Consider the following 20,279-nt stretch of genomic DNA (forward strand, 5'->3'; position numbering starts at 1 on the left):
CCCATGTGTTTGAGGCCCTTCCCCACTTCACTTTTTCTTCTATTAGTTTGAGTGTATCCAGTTTTAGGTGGAGGTCCTTGATCTAGGTGGACATGAACCTTGTACTGGCCAATAAGTATGGTTTGATTTGCATTCTACTACATGCTGACCTTCGGTTGAACCAGGGCCATTTGTTGAAAATGCTATCTGTTCTCCACTGGATAGTTTTAGGTCCTTTGTCAAAGTTTAAGTGACCATAGGTGTGTGGGTTCATTTCTGGGTCTTCAATTCTATTCCATTGATCTACCTGCCTCTCTCTGTACCAATACCATACAGTTTTTATCATTATTGCTCTGTAATACAGCTTCAGGTCATAGATGGTGATGACCACAGAAGTTCTTTTAATGTTGAGGATAATTTTCACTATCCTGAGTTTTTGTTATTACAGATGAAATTTGCAAATTGCTCTTTCTAACAAGATGAAGAAATGAGTGGAATTCTGATGGGGATTGCATTGAATGTGTAGATTGCTTTTGGCAAAATGGTTATTTTTGCTATATTAATCCTGCCAATCCTTGAGCATTGGAGATCTTTCCATCTTCTGAAATCTTCTTCAATTTCTTTCTTCAGAGACTTGAAATTCTTGTCAGACAGATATTTCATTTGTTGGTTAGAGTCATACGGAGGGAGGTATTTTATATTATTTGTGACTATTATGAAGGGTGTCCTTTCCTTAATTTCTTTCTCATCCTGTTTATCCTTTCAATTGAGGAAGGCTAATGATTTGTTTGAGTTAATTTTATATCCAGTCATTTTGCTGAACTTGTATATCAGGTTTAGTAGTTCTCTGGTGGAACTTTTGGGATCACTTAAGTATACTATCATATCATCTGCAAATAGTGGTATTTTGACTTCTTCCTTTCCAATTTGAATCCCTTTGACCTCCATTTGTTGTCAGATTTCTTTGGCTAGGACTTCAAGTGCTATATTAAATAAGTAGGGAGAGAGTGGCAGCATTATCTAGTCTTATTGTAGTGGGATTGCTTCAAGTTTCCCTCCATTTAGTTTGATATTGACTACTGGTTTGCTGTATATTGCTTTTACTATGTTTAGGTATGGGCCTTGAATTCCTGATCTTTCCAGGACTCTCATCATGAAGGGTTGTTGAGTTTTCTCAAATGCTTTCTGAACATCTAATGCAATGGTTTTGTGGTCTTTTTCTTTGTCCTTGTTAATATCATGGATTACATTCATGGATTTCCCTATACTGAACCATCCTTGCATCCCTGGGATGAAGCCTAACTGATCATGATGGATGATCGTTTTGAAGTGTTTTTTTTTTATTTGGTTTGCAAGAATTGTATTGAGTATTTTTGCATCAATATTCATAAGGAAAATTTGTGTGAAGTTCTCTTTCTCTGTTGGGTCTTTGTGTGGTTTAGGTATAAGCGTAATTGTGGCTTCAAAGAGGGAATTGGTTTGGACAGTATTGGTATGAGGTCTTCTATGAAGGTCTGATAGAATTCTGCATTGAAACCATCTGGTTCTGGGCTTTTTTGGTTGGGAAACTTTTAACAACAGCTTCCATTTCTTTAGGAGTTATAAGATTGCTTAGATGGTTTATCTGATCTTGATTTAACTTTGGTACCTAGTGTCTAGAAAATTGTCTATTTCATCCAGAGTTTCCAGTTTGGCTGAATATAGGCATTTATAGCAGGATCTGATGATTTCTTGAATTCCTCAGTTTCTGTTGTTATGTCTCCCTTTTCACTTCTGATTTTGTAAATTTGGATATTCTCTCTGTGCTCCCTGGTTAGTCTGGCTAAGGGTTTGTCTATCGTGTTGATTTTCTCAGAGAACCATCTCCTGGCTTTGTTGATTTTTTGTATAGTTCTTTTCGTTTCTACTTGGTTAATTTTAGGCCTGAGTTTGATTATTCCCTGGCGTCTACTCTTCTTGGGTGTATTTACTTCTTTTTCTTTTAGAGCTTCTATCAAGATGCTAGTGTATGCTCTTTCCAGTTTCTTTTTGGAGGGACTAAGAACTCTGAGTTTTACTCTTAATACTGCTTTCCTTGTGTCCCATAAGTTTGGGTATGTTGTGCCTTCCTTTATATTAAATTCTAATATGTCTTTAATTTCTTTCTTTAGTTCTTCTTTGACCACGTAGTCATTGAGTACAGCATTGTCCAACTTCCATATGCATGTGGGCTTTCTGTCCTATTTGTTGTTATCGAAGACAAGCCTTATTCCTTGGTGATCTGATAGGATACATGGGATTATTGCAATCTTCTTGTATTTGTTGAGGCCTGTTTTCTGACAGATTATATGGTCAATTTTGGAGAAGCTACCATGAGGTGCTGAGAAGAAGGTATATTCTTTTATTTTAGAATGAAATATTGTATCATTATCTGTTAAATCTAGTTGAATCATAACTTCTGTCAGTTTCTCTGTGTCTCTGTTTAGTTTCTGTTTCCATGATCTGTCCATTGATGAAGTGGGGTGTTGAAGTCTCCTACTATTATTGTGTGAGGTCCAATGTGTGCTTTGAGCTTAATAAGGTTTATTTTATGAATGTAGGTGCCCTTGCATTTGGAGCACAGATATTCAGGATGGAGAATTCATCTTGGTGAATTTTTCCTTTGATGAATACGAAGTGTCCTTTCTTATCTTTGTTGATAACCTTTGGTTGAAAGTCAATTTTATTCAATTATTCAATATTAGAATGGCTACTCATTTGTTTCTTCTGACTATTTGCTTGGAAAATTGTTTCCCCACATTTTACTCTGACATAGTGTCTGTCTTTATCACTGAGGTATATTTTCTGTATGCAGCAAAATAGACATATCCAGTCTGTTAGTTTATGTCTTTTTATTGGGAAATTGAGTCCATTGATGTTAAGAGATATAAGGAATAGTGATTGTTGTTTCCTATTATTTTTGTTGTTACAGGTGGAATTATGTTTGTATGGCTCTCTCTTTTTTTTTTTTTTTTGTTTTGTTGCAAGAAGATTAGTTTCTTGCTTTTTCTCTGGTGTAATTTCCCTCCTTGTGTTGGAGTTTTCCATCTACTATCCTTGTAGGGTGTATGGAACATATTGTATACATTTGGTTTTGTCATGGAATATCTTGGCTTCTCCATCTATGTTAATTGAGTTTTGCTGGATTCAGTAGCCTGGGCTGGCATTTGTGTTCTCTTATGATCTGTATGACATCTGTCTAGGATCTTTTGGCTTTCATAGTCTCTGGTGAAAAGTCTTGTGTAATTCTGATAGGTCTGCGCTTATATGTTTCTTGTCATTTTTCCCTTGCTGCTTTTAATATTCTTTCTTGTTGTGTGCATTTGGTGTTTTGACTATTATGTGATAGGAGGAATGTCTTTTCTATAAGGGAAGACATACTATTTTGTTTTTTATAAAATCACTTTTCCTTTCCTAATTCACAATGAGTTTATATTGCTACACAACTATTTTAGAGGGTGTTTTTGTTGTCACACTTTAATGATGTGATGTGTGTAATCATATGCACATGAGTACTGATGCTTGTAGAAGCCAGATACATCATAGCCTTTTGGAGCTGGAGTCTTATGTAGCTATGAGCTTACCATAGTGACTATTAGGACCTTAAGTTAATTTCTCTGAAATAGCAGTAAGTAGGTTTTTTTGTTGTTTGTTTTGTTGGTTTGGTTTTTCAAGACAGGGCTTCTCTCTATAGCATTGACTATCCTGAAACATGATCTATTGACCAGGCTGTCCTTGAACTCAGAGATCTCCCCATCTCTGCGTACTGAGTGCTGGGATTAAAGTGCATGTTCTACCACTGATGGCCAGCAGTAAATGTTCTTAACTACTAAGACATCTCTCTAGTTCCCAGGGATGAAATGTAAGGCTATGTTATATTTGACACTTATTTCTGCTAGCCAAGAGGTATTGTGTAGTAACTATACTAAAATTTGGGATTCATGCTGTTCAGTACGCTGGCTTAGTGTTTTGCACTTGACTAGTTCCTTTCTCTGAGTTCCTGGGACCTTTAAGAAACTATGTTAGGAAAGCCCTCATGTTATTTTAGAGCATTTGACAGAGATCCACTTTACTCATAAAAGTAGTAAATATCTTAATATCAGTTTCCAGAAATTGAGTCAAAGCTTTCTAGAAAGATGATACCTATCAATTAGCGATGTTCACTGGTGGGAGAAGCATGTCTGAAGAGAACAGAGTTCTTTTTTTTTTTTTTTTAATTTGAGTATTTTTTATTTACATTTTGAATGTTATTCCCTTTCCCGGTTTCCGGGCAAACATCCCCCTAATCCCTCCCCCTCCCCTTCTTTATGGGTGTTCCCCTCCCCACCCTCCCCCATTGCCGCCCTCCCCCCAACAATCACATTCACTGGGGGTTCAGTCTTAGCAGGACCAAGGGCTTCCCCTTCCACTGGTGATCTTACTAGAATATTCATTGCTACCTATGAGGTCAGAGTCCAGGGTCAGTCCATGTATAGTCTTTAGGTAGTGGCTTAGTCCCTGGAAGCTCTAGTTGCTTGGTATTGTTGTTCATAAGGGGTCTCGAGCCCCTTCAAGCTCTTCCAGTTCTTTCTCTGATTCCTTCAACAGGGGTCCTATTCTCAGTTCAGTGGTTTGCTGCTGGCATTTGCCTCTGTATTTGCTGTATTCTGGCTGTGTCTCTCAGGAGAGATCTGCATCCGGCTCCTGTCGGCCTGCACTTCTTTGCTTCATCCATCTTGTCTAATTGGGTGGCTGTATATGTATGGGCCACATGTGGGGCAGGCTCTGAATGGGTGAGAACAGAGTTCTTGTGATAGACCCCTATTTCCCACCACCAGGGTTTGGTGTTATTGATAAGAACAATTTTTTGGTGATATTTGTTGCAACTCTAAGGCATCTATTTGTATGTAAATTTATTTTATTTCAGTTGTGATTAGAAATATTGGCAGAATTTGAACAAATAGTTTATCAGTATTATGTTCTTAAAATACATACTGGTACTACTGTGAGCCAATTTCCTCAGTGAGGACCGCAGACCAAGAATAGAAGCAGAAAGATCAATAGGTGATATTATTTCAGAAGAGAGATGGTTTCACAATGACAGTAGGGAAGGTGAAGATCTTGGGCCTAATGAAAGGTTTACTGTGAAGACTGAAGAAGACGTGTGTGCTGATGATTAGACATGGAGTGTGAGTGAGGAACATCACAACTCCAGTCAAGCAACAGCATGAAAGATGAGGGCTAGACCAAGAAAGGAAGACTTCATCCATCGATAGTCTGAGTAGAAATTCTAATGGATGATTGGATATGTGAATATAAATTTTTTGGCTTAGGTTATTATTGGAAGCAAAGTTTAAGTGGGGTAGGGCATGGAAAAGCAAGGTAGAGGAGGGAATATAGGGAGGATTAGATATATAATACTAAAGAAAGACCTTTGAAAAGGTCATTTGCAAACTTATCACCATAGAAGCTGCCTAAAATTATATATACATTACAGGGGTCAAAGCATGTTTTAAGTGATCAAGCCTAGCACCAGGTATGTATTCTCTTTTTCATAGTTGTTGGCTCATGGGAGTCTTCTCACATGAAAAGGTACTGCATTACTGTTGGTTATTCTCTGGAACTTGATAAGACTCTATTATGGAAGACACCACATACTTGAGTCAGAGGACATGGGGAAAAATCAAGCTCATAGTGTCATGGATGATGCATTTCTCCTGGTTGAATTTCACTGTGGCCGAAAGTTTTGTGCATGATACTAAGGGGGAAAAGCAATCAGCATTGTTTCATAGCTGTGAATCCTGCTAGCCATGGTAACAATTGGTCTGGCAAGGCATGGCCTTTGGAGCAGTAATAGCATGACTGTTACAGGAGTAGCCAATCACATTCTGATTCAGGCTAAGGTCCATTCTATGAGATAGAATCCATACTTGGCACCATTATTAGGACAAGAATCTGTGGCTAGATAGGTCACAGGCCCTAGGAGATAAGCTACGAATACCAGTCTGTCAAATGAAATCATACTAAAGTGTGCTCTTGGATCTTTTTATCCATACATTAATGAATATTGCAATCCTTATCAGAGAAACTTCATTTTACAGTAGAAGTTAATACAGATACCCACTACTGGTAAATGTGTGAAGAGTGGGAGTCTGTGGAGTGCTCAGTTCTAAGAGGGACAACTATATGATTGTCACTCCTCCCGAAGATCAGGTTCATTGTGGAGAAAGTGGGTTGAAATAACATACGATCTAGAGGCAATTGACATTTTGAGTTAAACACTGTGGACAGGATAGGAATGTTGTAAACATGAACTACCAGAGGCTAGCACTAGATATGCAACACCTGCACACAATCAAGACATCTAAGATCTAAGTGTGTGTGTGTGTGTGTGTGTGTGTGTGTGTGTGTGCATGAGAGAGGTTGTCATGAAGTCTAACCCTATCTGAGATAGAATTGGCAATTACTAGAGGAGGGTCAGTTTTCTTTAGGAATGAGACAGCTGAAATATCATTCATGCTTCCATAGATGTGTATCCATGCTCTACACATGTACATATAGGCAACATTAAGTTGACTCAGTGCATTTGATAGCAGAGTATGTGACAGGAGGGAAAAGTTGTCTTGAGGTAGGGATGGGAAGATTTGGCATGGGTGGTAGAGGGAAGTTTTGTTCAAAACACATTATATGCATTTGTGAAATTCTCAAATAATAAATGAGAAGTAGGATCTAAAGTAATTAATGTGTTGGAGTATTTTCAACCAGGAGTTTGGAGAAAAATCACTAAGTGTGATAAACTCATTAATACTGAAAGGTTTGGAAATATGAGAGATATCTAGGTAGGGAGAAAACAAAGCAGAGACAAAGATAGGACATAGGAAGAAATTACACAGTCTTGCAATAACAAGTACATTTCAAATACTAAACAACTGTGGATGATTGTGACAGAATAAAAATTATCCTAGAGAATTTGTCACCAAATTTGGCAAAACAGCTTTTTAGTTATTTCTCTGAGAGTATCTTTAAATAGTGATTTTTTTCCATTAATATTCTTTATACTGGCAGCCCAGGTCCTTTAATTCTGAATAGATTTCTATTAATAAATTAATGACTTTTTCTTTTCTTCCATTTTTTGAATTTATATTCAAGACATATTAAAATACATTTTTGAAACTAGTATTTATTATTATTGTTATTATTTTTGCTGCTATTGTCATTGTTGTGATTATCAAGTTGTATGTTAGCATACAAAGTAACAGCCTTCTTTATGGTGCATTTATATATATGTACCATGACATTTTGTTTTTATTTGTCTTGCTTACCCACAGTATCCCTATCCCCCTTTCTGCTGATGCTGATATCCTGTCCAATTGTTTATGCGTCTCTTTTCATGTCACATGATTCTATTGTCCTCTCTTTATTCTTCCATTACTCCATTCTGAAGGTCTCTTGCCTCTCATAGTTGTCATTCTAATATGATGATCTACACACACACACACACACACACACACACACACACACACACACACACATTTTACCTATCAAACTGAAGTAGAAACTTAAGTGATCTTTAGAAAACCAGTTGCACTGGATGGCGCTGATTCGTGTTTGCTATCCTGACTCTACTGAATGGTTCTGCTGATATATTTGTGAAATATTTGCAAATAAATTGAGATATCACTGTTGAGTCCGGTGAATTCAACTGCTGATTTCCTGACTATGAAGATGGGATTTGCTCCAAAGAACAATTTATAGACAGGTCTACTTCCCCCATATCGTAATAACCTTTTATGCCACTACCTCTGGTAGGTGGTGGGCTAGAAGGAAGGTTAAAGAATTTAAGAACCATCATAAAAAGTATATTTTGAAAAATTAAAGGTTACATAAAGAATGGCATTTGTCTTTCTTTGCAATAATTTTCTGTTCTACACACTTCCTCTGTAGATATCATAGTCTCATTTTTTTCTCTATTGGCTAAAATTTTATGTGCATGAATGATATTTTCAAAAATACATTCTTCCGGCCATGGATTGGTTCCATTTCTTACCAACTGAAAACAGATTCTGTGATTTTGTTTTTCCCTCTTCTCCATATCATTGCTTGTTTTTTTCAGACTCAGCTTTAGCTCAACTTTTCAAATGAGAAAAATACTGCAGGCATGGCTGGTTAGGGTATATGTACAGGGTCCATTAGCTTCACTGGCATGGTTTAAACCAATCACTTCCAACTGTTTACCTCACCTCAGATGTGCGGACTGTTTAAGAGGGTGTGCACATTCCTTGGCAATCTTCCCTTGAGTCTCTCCAGTTTGGGAAGGAGAGAGCATACCTTGAGGTGGAGGAAATCTAGATTTATTTGTTTTGTGACTACAAGTTAAAGAAAACTCCCACCAATGACATGGGAAAGCCCAGAAGTTCTTGTTGGTCTCAGCAGTATAAGAGGAAGAACAACAACTTTTCTTTCTGTGCTAGTCAGCTGCTGATAAGACAGACTTGAGATGATTAAATCCTCAGGTTCCTTAAGGGCTCAGTACTTAGAGGAATCCAAATTGTAGATTGTTGCTACTGGGCCTATTATTCCATCACTTTGAGCCTTGTTATTTTTTTTTTGTCATTTTTCCTGGGAAGATTTAGAATTTGGGAATTTGTAATTTCAGGTCTTTGAAGTGCTGAAAACTTATTATTTGGGCTAATAATTTTGCATAATAACTTCTGCCATGGGCTGCGTTCCCTGTGGAATTTAAAACCATAAGAAATGGTTACTATGTTTGCTGTCTTTCAATTCTGTGAATAAAATAAATAGGGGCGAAGCAGAAGGTAACACACAGAAAAAAATGCACAGGTTTAATATGTAAAAACACACACACATACACACACTAATGTACATACACATTTGTGCCCACACACATGCACTTGCAATCACATGCAATCACACATGTGCACACACATACACAAATATGCACAAGCATATGATACATTGAAACAGTAAGATGTAGAGTGTCTAAATGAGAGATTAACTATGCCTAGGATAAACATGAAGGCATAGAATTTGTCATTGGTAATATCATGTTTGAGCACAAGATATAGAAATGGCCCTTTTCTGCTCTTCTTATCTGTTTCCTGGAAAGAAAAAGAGTGGGTGCTCTCTGCAGTGAAGAATACATCCTTCATTTGGCAACTGGTGAGGTTTTGTTGAGAAGAGCAATGTAGGGACTGTTTTCCAGAGAAAAGCAGGAGGATTAAGCACTGCTTATATGATGTTTTATACCAATGCTTCACTGACATAACGTATTTTTTTTAAAGAGTTCCAATCTCTGTCTTCATGTCTACCAGTTATTAGCTGTGTTTCCAAAACTGAACTATTTCCTCTTTCTGAGACAATACTGTCATTCATAAATGACAATTTCATGCTAACATAGTAGTATTATTCATAAAATAAGATGATAACATGATGCTTTTTGTATTTTGTATTCCCCGGAGCACTGTTCAATGGAATTCTATCTTCATAAGAATTTAAAGAATGTTATCTGAGACAGCATTTTATGATTAAATAAGCATAGAGAATATCAACCAAACAAAGCCAAGTTGTATCATGGAGTACATTGCAGAATATTTGCTTTGCCAGCAGTAAAAGTTTTACTGAAAGATTATTGTATGCAAATTTACTTGTTACTCAACTATTGAACTTTTAAATGAAAACTACCATGATTGCCTGATGATGTTATTGTGTTGTTGATCATAAGTTATTTTACTAATACTAAGATGTAACACTGTGGCATTAAAGAGTTGTGAAAGAATTAAAATATAAGCAGAACATGCACTGTGCCTTAAATTCAACTTTAGACCTCAAGGCCTGTTGGTAAGAGTGGCCAATGATGTTGATTCTCAATTTCCTTATCTTCCTAACAAGGAAATGATATTTATGTTGTGTATTATTATTAGGCTATTTAGAAACAAGTAAAAAAATGTGTAGGAACTAATAGCACCAGTTCCTAGGGCTAAGTAGATTCTGGACATATGGCAAATCTCTCTACTTCCCTGGTACTGTGTACTTTTCCATTTTAGAGGAGAGTCACTTTTCATAGGCTAACTTTAAATGGGATTCAGGATTTGTGAGCATTCTGCTTCTCAGTGTCATGTGGTGAAAGGATACAGAAAAAGGTCTCCTTTAATACCAAATATATCATTGATTAGAAAGTCAAAAGGAAAAAAATACACTATAGTGTGATACTTACAACCTGAATTCTTCCATACTTACAAATCCTATCTAAACCTTCATTTTTTTTGAAGTAATAATAAGAATAAAGCTGTGGATCTCAGACTTGGGCCTGTGTTGCAGAGGAATGGAATACCAGATCAACATGTGATGAAATCTTCCTCGTCCTCTCCCTACCATAGAATGTTGCAGAGCTAGCTGATATTTAAGGGCAGCAGTACAGTAATAATTTATCTCTGTTTCTATATATAACTACTTACAACTAGATCTTGTACTTAAGAAGATAGGCAATTATGGAATACCAACAGGACATTACTTCTTTTCTGATTAAGCCAACATAAAATTAGGAACCATTCAATTGAAGGAAAAAGGACAGATTAACAAACGATAGGCCTACTGTAATTGAGTTTTTTCTCCTGTTATTTTGTTGAATTTCTGCTTCACAAATAAGAGTTAAAAATGTGTATCTAAAGAATTAGTTGGGCTGGAGAGATGACTCAACCATTAAAGGCTAGGCTCACAACCAAAAATATAAGTTAGTTTCTTTGCTTCATTCAGACTCTTTACCCTACCCATTCATTACTAAAGTTTTTTTCTCTGTCTTAAGTTGGATATGAAGTGAAAAATCCAATTTAGTTTTCTGTTTTAGGAGAAGAGCCGCCCTGTTATGTTCTTGGACGCAAGATGAGAGGTGGTCTCTGAATTGATTACCTGGGCACTGGGTCGGTGTACTTCAAAGAGAGGATGAGGATCACATGAGTTCGCACAGATCCAGACATGTCAAGCATGGGTGGACTTTCTCTCATTTTCTGTCAACAGCTTTGATGATTTGCCAAGTGTGCTGTCTGTAGCTGTTCACTACTTTGATGACATCAGACCCATCCTAACGACTTGGCATCCCCGCAGCTCTGCATTCCTCTGGACTCTCAGGTTAATCTTGAGGATCACCTGAAAAATTCTTTTTGTCTGTTTTGGGGGCTTTACAAAGAATTATTGACTAAATATTTCTCTTTTAGATGAGGACATTCACTGTATTTCAATCCTTTTTTTTTTTATAAAGTCCTAGATCTCTAAGCTAAGGACTTATGCCAACAATGGAATTTTTTTTTACAGAGATTTTATGAGGACCCTCTGTATTTCAGTGGCTATAGATGTAAGAGGAATTGGCTCTCGGCTGGGATTATTGGAGAGTTTCAGCTTTTTAACTCACACTCTGCCACTAAGCTTCCTCATTTTGGACAGATCTCTTCTGACTTCTCATCTTCAGATACTACACTAGACAAGAATTAGAAAACGAAGTTGTAAAGCATTTCCAGGAACCCCAGCTGTTCAATTTTTTTTTCCAGTGAGGAGACAGGTTTTATGGTGTGAGCTCTTCTTGAGATGTAAAGATGTTTATTGAGAGTTTGTGACATTAGCATTCAGCCCCCATTCTGGCAGACACAGCTCCATGTTTCTTTCATTCTCCCTTGGGGTGAATGTGGCTGTGTGTACCCAATCTGTATGGTTTTTGCTTCTCACAATTCTTCTGACTTAGGGCCTGGTAGAAGGGTGGGTCACAACTGTAATGAGGCTATGCAAAAACAAAATAAAACAAACAGTGAGATGTGATTGAATTTGTTTATTTGTATTGAAAATTTTAAATGAAGCATAGAGTTTCTGCTGGGATGATTTAACCTAATGGTTGATTAGGCAAAAGCAGTGATCCAACCATGAGTACCCAAAAGGCATGGAAAATAGAAGGCTATAAAGGAAGGATCCTTAAAATAAAAGTTAGGTCCCTGTATCGAACTTAAGCTGGAGCCACGTCGCTCTGCTTTCAAAGATCCACCACTAGCAACCCATGTTCACTAGACTCCTTGTGTTTCTGTCATTTCACTAAGTTTATTAGAAATTCCAAATAGGAATTTAACTGTGAGGCTGCTCAAATAAATTATTTCATGCATAGGAAGGTAGAAAAATTGGTTTGTTAAATGTATTATGACCTGACTTCACAGTTCAATAAATCAGTAAAGATTTTTTTTATCTTTTTCTTAACCCAGTTTGACCTCTGACACAATCAATAAGTCCTCAGATCAACAACAAATTTTATACCCAGGCCTTCTGGCTCTTTTTAAAGAGAAATGATGGTACAGAGAGTCAGAGCATTGCATAGGACAGAGCAACCTTTGTACTCTTGGATTTTTCTGCAGGACATGTCAATTGATGTTAAAGGTTACGTATCAGATGAGGAATTACTGATTTTCTTAGGTATAATGTTTCTTTGTTGAATAATGACACTTCCCTTTCTTCACTTCTTCCTTCCTATTTTCCTTTCTTTCTTTACCCACTCTTCTCCCATATTTATTTTCTTCATTCTACACTTTCTTTTGAGACAGACACAAAAAGACAGAATAGTCCATATTACAATCCTAATTCACTTTCAAATAATTTAACAAAATCCATAAAACAAGACAAAACAAATGCAACAAAGTGCTGGCATCTACTGTTTAACTGAATAATGAATAATTGAACGTTCATTACAAAATTCTCTGTTTTCTTATATGTTTGAAGAACTTTGCAGTATAATTTTTATTATAATTACTGGGTTAATTCTATGTCATCCTCACTTCAGTGTAGGCATCATAAGAGCAAAGAACATGTCTGTCTGCCTTGCTTCCTGCTGCCTCCCCAGTGGCTATAGTCTGGTACCTGCTCAATAAATACATAATTAAAGGTTAGAAGGATAGGCTTTGCCAGTTGCAAAGGAGGGGGGCCAAGAGCACACAGAGATGTGGATGTTGCCAGTTCTTCTTGTTTTGCTGGCTTGGTCATTCCACTCACTTCCCAAATCTGTGCTATGCCTCTGTATTACTTTTTACCTGCATGCAGTCTCCTCTCCCTAGGGCTCATTGTACAGAACTCAGTCTCCATCAGAGCTGGTCATATGTGTTAGAGAATTGATGGCCTCTGAGAGCAGTTTTGATCGATGCTGAGAAAATGCTATAGGATGAATATTTTGTATTTTGCAAGGCTGATGGAATTCTGAGGCATGTTCCACATCAGTTCCCAGAGGTTCCAAGTGAACCTGAGGCACAGTATACACAGCAGCAAACTGATGATGAACATTTGCCTTTACAAGGGCGACTTCACTTACTCTACACATGTACCCCCACACCAAAATTTCCTGGATTACTTCTGAAGTCAATGTAGTACCCTGAAATCCTTGTCTGAAACTAAGCTTTCCTTGGCAACTTACAACAGTTTGGTGAAGAAACTTGGGTCTGGATAAAAATCATTAAAAGTTGATTTGAAGATGATATTACACAGAGAACTTTATGTGTCCACCACAAAGAATTTGCTACATTATTGCTCTGGAGTGCTTAAGAAACTGGTATTTTCCCTGCTTGGGCATATTTTATGGTCTATGACTACAAGTTTATTCTGTCGCCTTCATTGGACATTGGCAGGACTGTGTACTCCTCACCAAGCTTTGCCTTTCTTATGATACAGTTATTCAGCATTTAATTTCTAACCCCCTTTCACTTTCCTCCCTGGGGGGAATATATACTGATGTTTAAAACACCAGCCAAAAAGTATTTTTCCTCTCTGCACAGTGGCTTTGCAATACAGTAAAGACATATGCTCTTCCTTGGGAGCCAAGCCTACATTCCATCCTGGCTTCTTCAAATACACTTCGATGAAAATAGGCATTCCTTTCTCCTGTAATCTTCATGTATTCTTATTTATTAGATATGCTATATGAACTCCATTCATGGAGAAGTCATGTCTGTGAAATCTCCAAATCGCAGCCAACCTAAAATTGTCCTCCTGAAACAAAACAAAAAATAATGTTGACTTAGCTCCCCATTTAGCTACAGGATATGATAATCCGCAAGGCTGGACTATCTGAGAACCAAGAAATAGACATTTTCAGAATTAGTAGGAAGGAGCACAGAGCCTCAAACTTAATCCCTGACTTAATTTAACTACGTGGTTTTAGATCCATGTCCTGTGTTTTCTTATTGCTTCCAACAAACCACAGCTCACACAATCCACAGTAACAAAGCTCTTACTTCAAGCAAATGAGAAACATTCCAAAACAAAGCACGTTAGATGGCCATAATGAATGAATAAGCCTGCGTCCCATTTCATGCTTCCAGAGGCTCTTTATGAGTCACTAGAATAAGTCTATTCACCTGGGTATGAACATTCATTCACCATTCCCTTAGCTTTATAAATCCCCCCAAATCCTTGTGGCTGCACATTTCAATGGTTCCTAACTGATCTCCCTGTATGACATCTCCTCCACTGCTCAGTGACTTTAGTCTCACAATGTTGGTATATGCTCATTTAAATACAGGTTTCCTGATTTTGTCTTGTGTGTGAACCTCTGGTTTTGTCTGGTGGTTTCTTGGGTGAATTCTACTGTACTTTTGTTGGAATAAACCCAGTTTTACTTCTCCATTCTATATCTGATTTTCCCAGCTCATCTTTTCAGTCCTTGGGTATTTCCTCCAATTTCCTGTCATAAGGAAAGCCTTTTCTCAAGCTGTCTCTGTTAAAGTGATTATATATTTGTACTTCAAAAACCATTCAGATTTTAGTTACCAAGCAACCATGAGTAGCCATTACATGTTATATGTTATCATGTGATTTCTCCAGGGAAAAACTTACAATCTCCTAGAATGTGTTTTTCTCATGTGGTAGTCAGTACTTAGAAAGAAATGCCTGATTTATTTATTTAAATGTCACAGATTAGACCTTACTAATTGTGCCCAGCTCATATTGAGGCTACAATAAATATCCAGATATAGTAATGGGGAAAATTGGGCTTTGGCTCTTACAAATATAAAAGGAGAGAGAAAAAATAGAAAAACTTAGAAGCATCGTGGATCTCTCTTCTGAGAACCAGTAGCTACAGAAAAGCAAACCTCCCTACTTCTAATGTGGTACCAGGTTCCAAAGCTCATTTCTCATGAATAAAATATGTCAGGTGTGATGAGATGTCACTTCCATGGCTGGTCATCCAAATTTAAAGGTTGCTCCTAGGAAATCCTATGTGGGGACTGTCTTTTGTTCATTGCTGATTAGCTGCTGTATTGTGGTATAGTTTTGAAGAGCCTCACCTCCATAACAAGGCACAAAGAGAAGCTTCCAAAGAACATTTGCAAGTAACTAAATAAGGCTTCAACCCAATAGCTGGTGAGAAGATCAATCCAGCTAACACCTATTTTGTGTGACTTACACAGAAAATCCTTCCCAGCTGAGCCTTGAGATAACCACGGAGTTGTTGAGCCTCTAAGTCAGCGAAGTCACTTAATCTGTGCTCAGAACCTTGGCTCAGTGCATGGAGATAACACGCACTGTTGTTTGATGCTACTGTAGTTTAGAATAACAGCAAACCCAACAATTCGATACTAGAAACATGTACTTTTGTTGACTGTTATTCTCACAGCCAAGGGACCAAGTGACATTCTTCCTTACTGTCGATGTTCAGCAGATCTCTGGATATTTCATCTCCGTCCTTTCTATTTCTGGTCTTTGAGGTCAGATTTGTGATTTCCACAAAGTATCACTTGGACTTCTCAGTGTTAGAGCCTAATTTTGTGAAATTGGAAATTTGATAGATTAGAACTTAAAATATATTTTAGGGGAAAATACATCAACCAGCATCTTATATGGTAAATCTTCTTTTCCAAAATAAAAATCAAGGTATTGCTAAGGGCTTCATACCCTGAAAATGTTGAAACTGGATGTTGTGTCTACTATGAAAGCCAAGCTCTTTTCCCCTAGTAGTGACATAGGGGTATCCAATATTTTTTTTTAAATATTGTTTTAAATTTCCCTTATTTTTAATTTTATTTTACTTTAGATATTTTACATATTTACATTTCAAATATCCCCTTTCCTCCCTCTCCCATACCCCTTACCCCTGTCCCTGCTTCCATAAAGATGCTCCCACTCCCACCCATTCACTCCCACTTCAATGCTCTGACATTCTCCTACACTGGGGAAATGACCCTTCACAGGACCAAGGGCTTTTCCTCCTATTGATGCTGAACAATGCCATCCTCTGCTCTATATGTGGCTGGAGTCATGAGTCCCTCCATGTTTACTCATTGGTTGGTGGTTTAGTGGTATATCTTAGAAAATTCTTTTAGCATTACCCTCATTGAACATGTTTCTTAATAACATAAATGAAATTTAAAATACAGGAACAAAGAGGAGTATCCACCCTTTTTAACCTTGTGATATAACATACAACTACAGACATTATTTGGTGGGAGCCTCACACCCCCCCCCCACACACACACACCATATCACATATCCCACAAGAGAGTATGGGTGAGAGCTATCTTAGCAGATAAGGTGTATTCTGTCCAACAATGCAAGCCTGGTAGCCAGAATTTAATGATCCCACATAAAGGTGAAAAGAGATTCTTGACTGACCTCCCTATCAGTGCTATGGCACGCTCATGCCCTCTACCACACACACACACACACACACACACACACACTAATAATAATAACTAATAATAATAGAAGTCCCAGCATTAGGCTGTGCTACATTCATAGCTATCCTGGCCTAATGCTGCCCACAGCCTGCAGTTTGGGCATGCCTGCAAGTTCTTGGCCACAGCTGCCCATTACAGTGATGTGAAGAATATCAAATAAACATCCAGAGATTCTAATTTAATCCTTTTAGCATAGTAGCCTGGACTGGGATTTTTCAAAGCTAACATAATTCTGATGTCTGGCTAAAGCTGAGACCTAAAAACCCACTATAGACTCCTAAACTGTCTTGTACCTGAACCCTAAGTTGAAACTAAGGACCAATTTCACAAAAACTCTATTGAACATAGATTATAAGGAGGAGGATTTTAGAAGGGGACACAGTGAAGGAAGAGACAGGAAATTGTGACCTTGATTTGCATACCTACAGAACAGAGGAGATTTTATTACAGGCCAGGAAGGCAGTCAGCAGTTTGTCCACATTTCTTGTAGCTATGCGTTTTCCTCATACTTTGCTTGTCATTAAGTGACAGCCATTTTCCTCCAATAATAGTATTTTAAAACTAGAAAAGACTATAAAATTCAGTCACCATACACACAAAAATACTTTCTCCTGAAGAGGAGAAATACTTTACTAAAGGACACCTCATAAATTAGCAGCAATGCTATGCTGCTCTCTGTAGTTTAGGTATGTAGCCTAGTCCCCTAAGTTATTTTTGTACCAACAACAGTAGAATAACTTTTTTTGTCTGAATTCCAGGTAGATAGATATGATAGGTATTTTCCAGAAGTATATAACCGAAGAATTTCCTGCTCTTTCAAGACTGAGTTCTGCCTTCTCCTGTCTAGTGCCAGGTTTCAGGAATGTTATATTGCTGTCTCGCATACTGGAAATACTTACATTACAGAGGCTGAAGTCACAGCCATCTCCTTCATTGGATTTCAGTCTCCACTTAAGTATCTCCCCAGCACTCGCTTTTTCCTTTGGTGTGTTTTTTGTACCTTTACTAATCAATAAAAACCTGCTTAACAGTGATCTGTTTCTCTTCTCCTCACCACGCTAGGTTGCTAACAGCATAAAGAAAGGATCTTTGTCTATGTAGGTAACCCTGTGCCCACTGGCTCTAAGTAAGCCCTCAATAAACTTCAGCTAGTTAAATGCAGAATGAAACACTAGATCTTCAACGATGTACCACCCTGAGAATACATGAATTGAATATAGGAAGAAGCAAACTCAAGTGTAGATGATCAGATGATCAGTTAGGAGGGACAAAGAATGTGGTATTTAGACATCACTGGGAAGTTGGATTAATGACTTCAAAAAATCTCTTCCAAACAGAGATTCTACAATTCCAGACTTGTTTTTTTTCCTAAACAGAAGACTCAAGTTGGAATTGTTATTGATTCTTTAAATGAATGTTTAATTCATTCAATATTTTCACTCACTCAATAGATGTTTAGTGAGAGTCCACTTTCTGCACGTTGGATACAGTTGTTGCATGCACAGTGCGAGCCTGAAGTGCTGACTCTTGTGAAATTTTTGATTCTTTCTCCACTTTTGATGGCTTGTCCTCTAAGCACCTCACTATTTTCCAGTGTTTGTTTATCACTTGAAAAGTCAATTTGGGCTCAATTGGTGGCTACTGGGAAACATAAAAGTATTTATGGCATAATTTAATATGTGGCTGAGATTTTCATAGGTATTCAATTTAATATATAAATCAAGTTACAGTAGATTACCATCATAGCAATAACTGTATATCTCAATTTAGAACTTTGAGGTGCCTTTTCTAGCTCTTTTTCTCAGCTGCCTTTTATGGTGTATAGTGTGCAATTTTTGCCTTTTTATCAAACTAATTCAAATATTATTTAGATATTATTGTAAGCTAATCTCTTAATTTTCTTGTATTATTTACTGTTTGTACTTTCCTTTTTCTCTTTTTACAACACTTTTATTAGTCCTTTGAGAATTTCCTATAACAGGCTTTGATCGTCTTCACTCTTTATCCCCCAACTCTCTGCAGATCTTGCATGTTTCTGTACTTACCCAAACTTAGGTCCAAAAATTTTTATACCCATTTGTGTTGCCCATGTGTTCTTAGATGTATGACCTTCTTCTGGATCATGATCCATGCACCAGGGTCTGCACTCTTAGAAAAGACTGATTCCCCTTCTTCTAGCTGCAAACAATTGTCAGTAGCTCCTCTGTTAGGGGTGGGAATTTGTCCCCAACTTCCTGTTTCATGCTGAGATTTAGTTTGGCTTGGGTGTGCACAGGTCCTGGGCATGCTGTCACAGGCACTGTGAGTCCATATGTGCAGCTGTCTTGTTGTGTCCAGAAGATACTCATTCCTCAGAGTCACTCACTTCTCCTAACATTTATACTCTTTCCACACCCTCCTCTGCAGTGATCCCTAAGCTGACTATAAGATCGATGACCTATTTAGGGGTGGTGTCCCAGTCTCTTATTCTCTACAAGGTGGCCAGTTATGGATTTCTATGTTAATCACTATCTCCTGCTCAAAAAGGCTTCTCAGGTGAAGGCTGAGAGATACACTAATGTATAAAACATCACAGTTAGGGAGGCATTACTGTGTACTTAGTAAAACCATAGTAGTACATTCACTTCTAGAGCCGTGGGTTTCATCCTGTGGGTAATGACCCCTTAGAGAGTTCAAGCACCCTTTCAGCAGGGTTGTACACCATATAACTGGCATACTGAATATTTACATTATGATTCATAACAGCAAAATTACAGTTATGAAGTAGCAATCAAGATAATTTTATAACTGGGCTCACTGCAACCTGAGGAAACTGTATTAAAGGATCTCACCATCAGAATGGTAGAAAACCAAACCCCTAGAGCCTATGTCCTGTCTAGTCACAGGTTCTTTGTCTCACAATGGTATGAAGTATAGATGTTATCTTCTAGAGGATAGATAACAGTAAGTGGTTATTATTCACATGATGTTTGCATCACTATTGCACAAATAGGCATGTGGTGACAGGCTAGTCATTATTATAGCTCCTAAGGTACACATAAGTAAGACCAATGCTTATTTTTCTTCCCTGGTAACACGCATAGCACCTTCTAGCACTGTGACAGCTAGCCACTGGGAATGAAGCTTCCAGGTGAGCCTCAGCTTGATTCCTCTGTATTCTAGGACTCTAGTATGTAGTGCCTTCAGAAATAGGGTATTGTCAAATTCTAGAGGATAACCAAAGGTGTTGGTATTAGTTTGTAATGTGTGGGGGTATATAGGACTATCAAATAACTATCAAATAACTCCAAAAGTGGTAACATTTTCCTCTCACTGAGCTTATATTTAAAATGAAAAGCATAAATAGCATTAAAAATTAGTCACATAGAAACCTACTACTATAGAAGCTTCTTAATACACACACACACACACACACACACACACACACAAAAGAGAGAAAAAGAAAGTGAAAGACAGAGACAGAGACACAGAGGCAGAGAGAGAGAGAGAGAGAGAGAGAGAGAGAGAGAGAGAGAGAGAGAGAGAGATAATGCGCGTTAAAATGAAATTACCCTATAACAGGGCAATGATGTCCCCCTTGGGCACCACACA

At 37.6% G+C, this 20,279-nt stretch overlaps 1 long non-coding RNA gene across 3 annotated transcripts in view; it reads left to right on the plus strand.

Annotated features, from left to right (window-relative positions):
* The window catches only part of LOC120093668 (uncharacterized), a 265,733-nt gene that overhangs the window by 140,857 nt on the left and 104,597 nt on the right, over positions 1–20,279 (plus strand). The gene's annotated exons all lie outside the window — the stretch shown is intronic.

Source organism: Rattus norvegicus, chromosome 7 (assembly GCF_036323735.1).
Source record: "Rattus norvegicus strain BN/NHsdMcwi chromosome 7, GRCr8, whole genome shotgun sequence".
Lineage (NCBI taxonomy): Eukaryota > Metazoa > Chordata > Mammalia > Rodentia > Muridae > Rattus > Rattus norvegicus.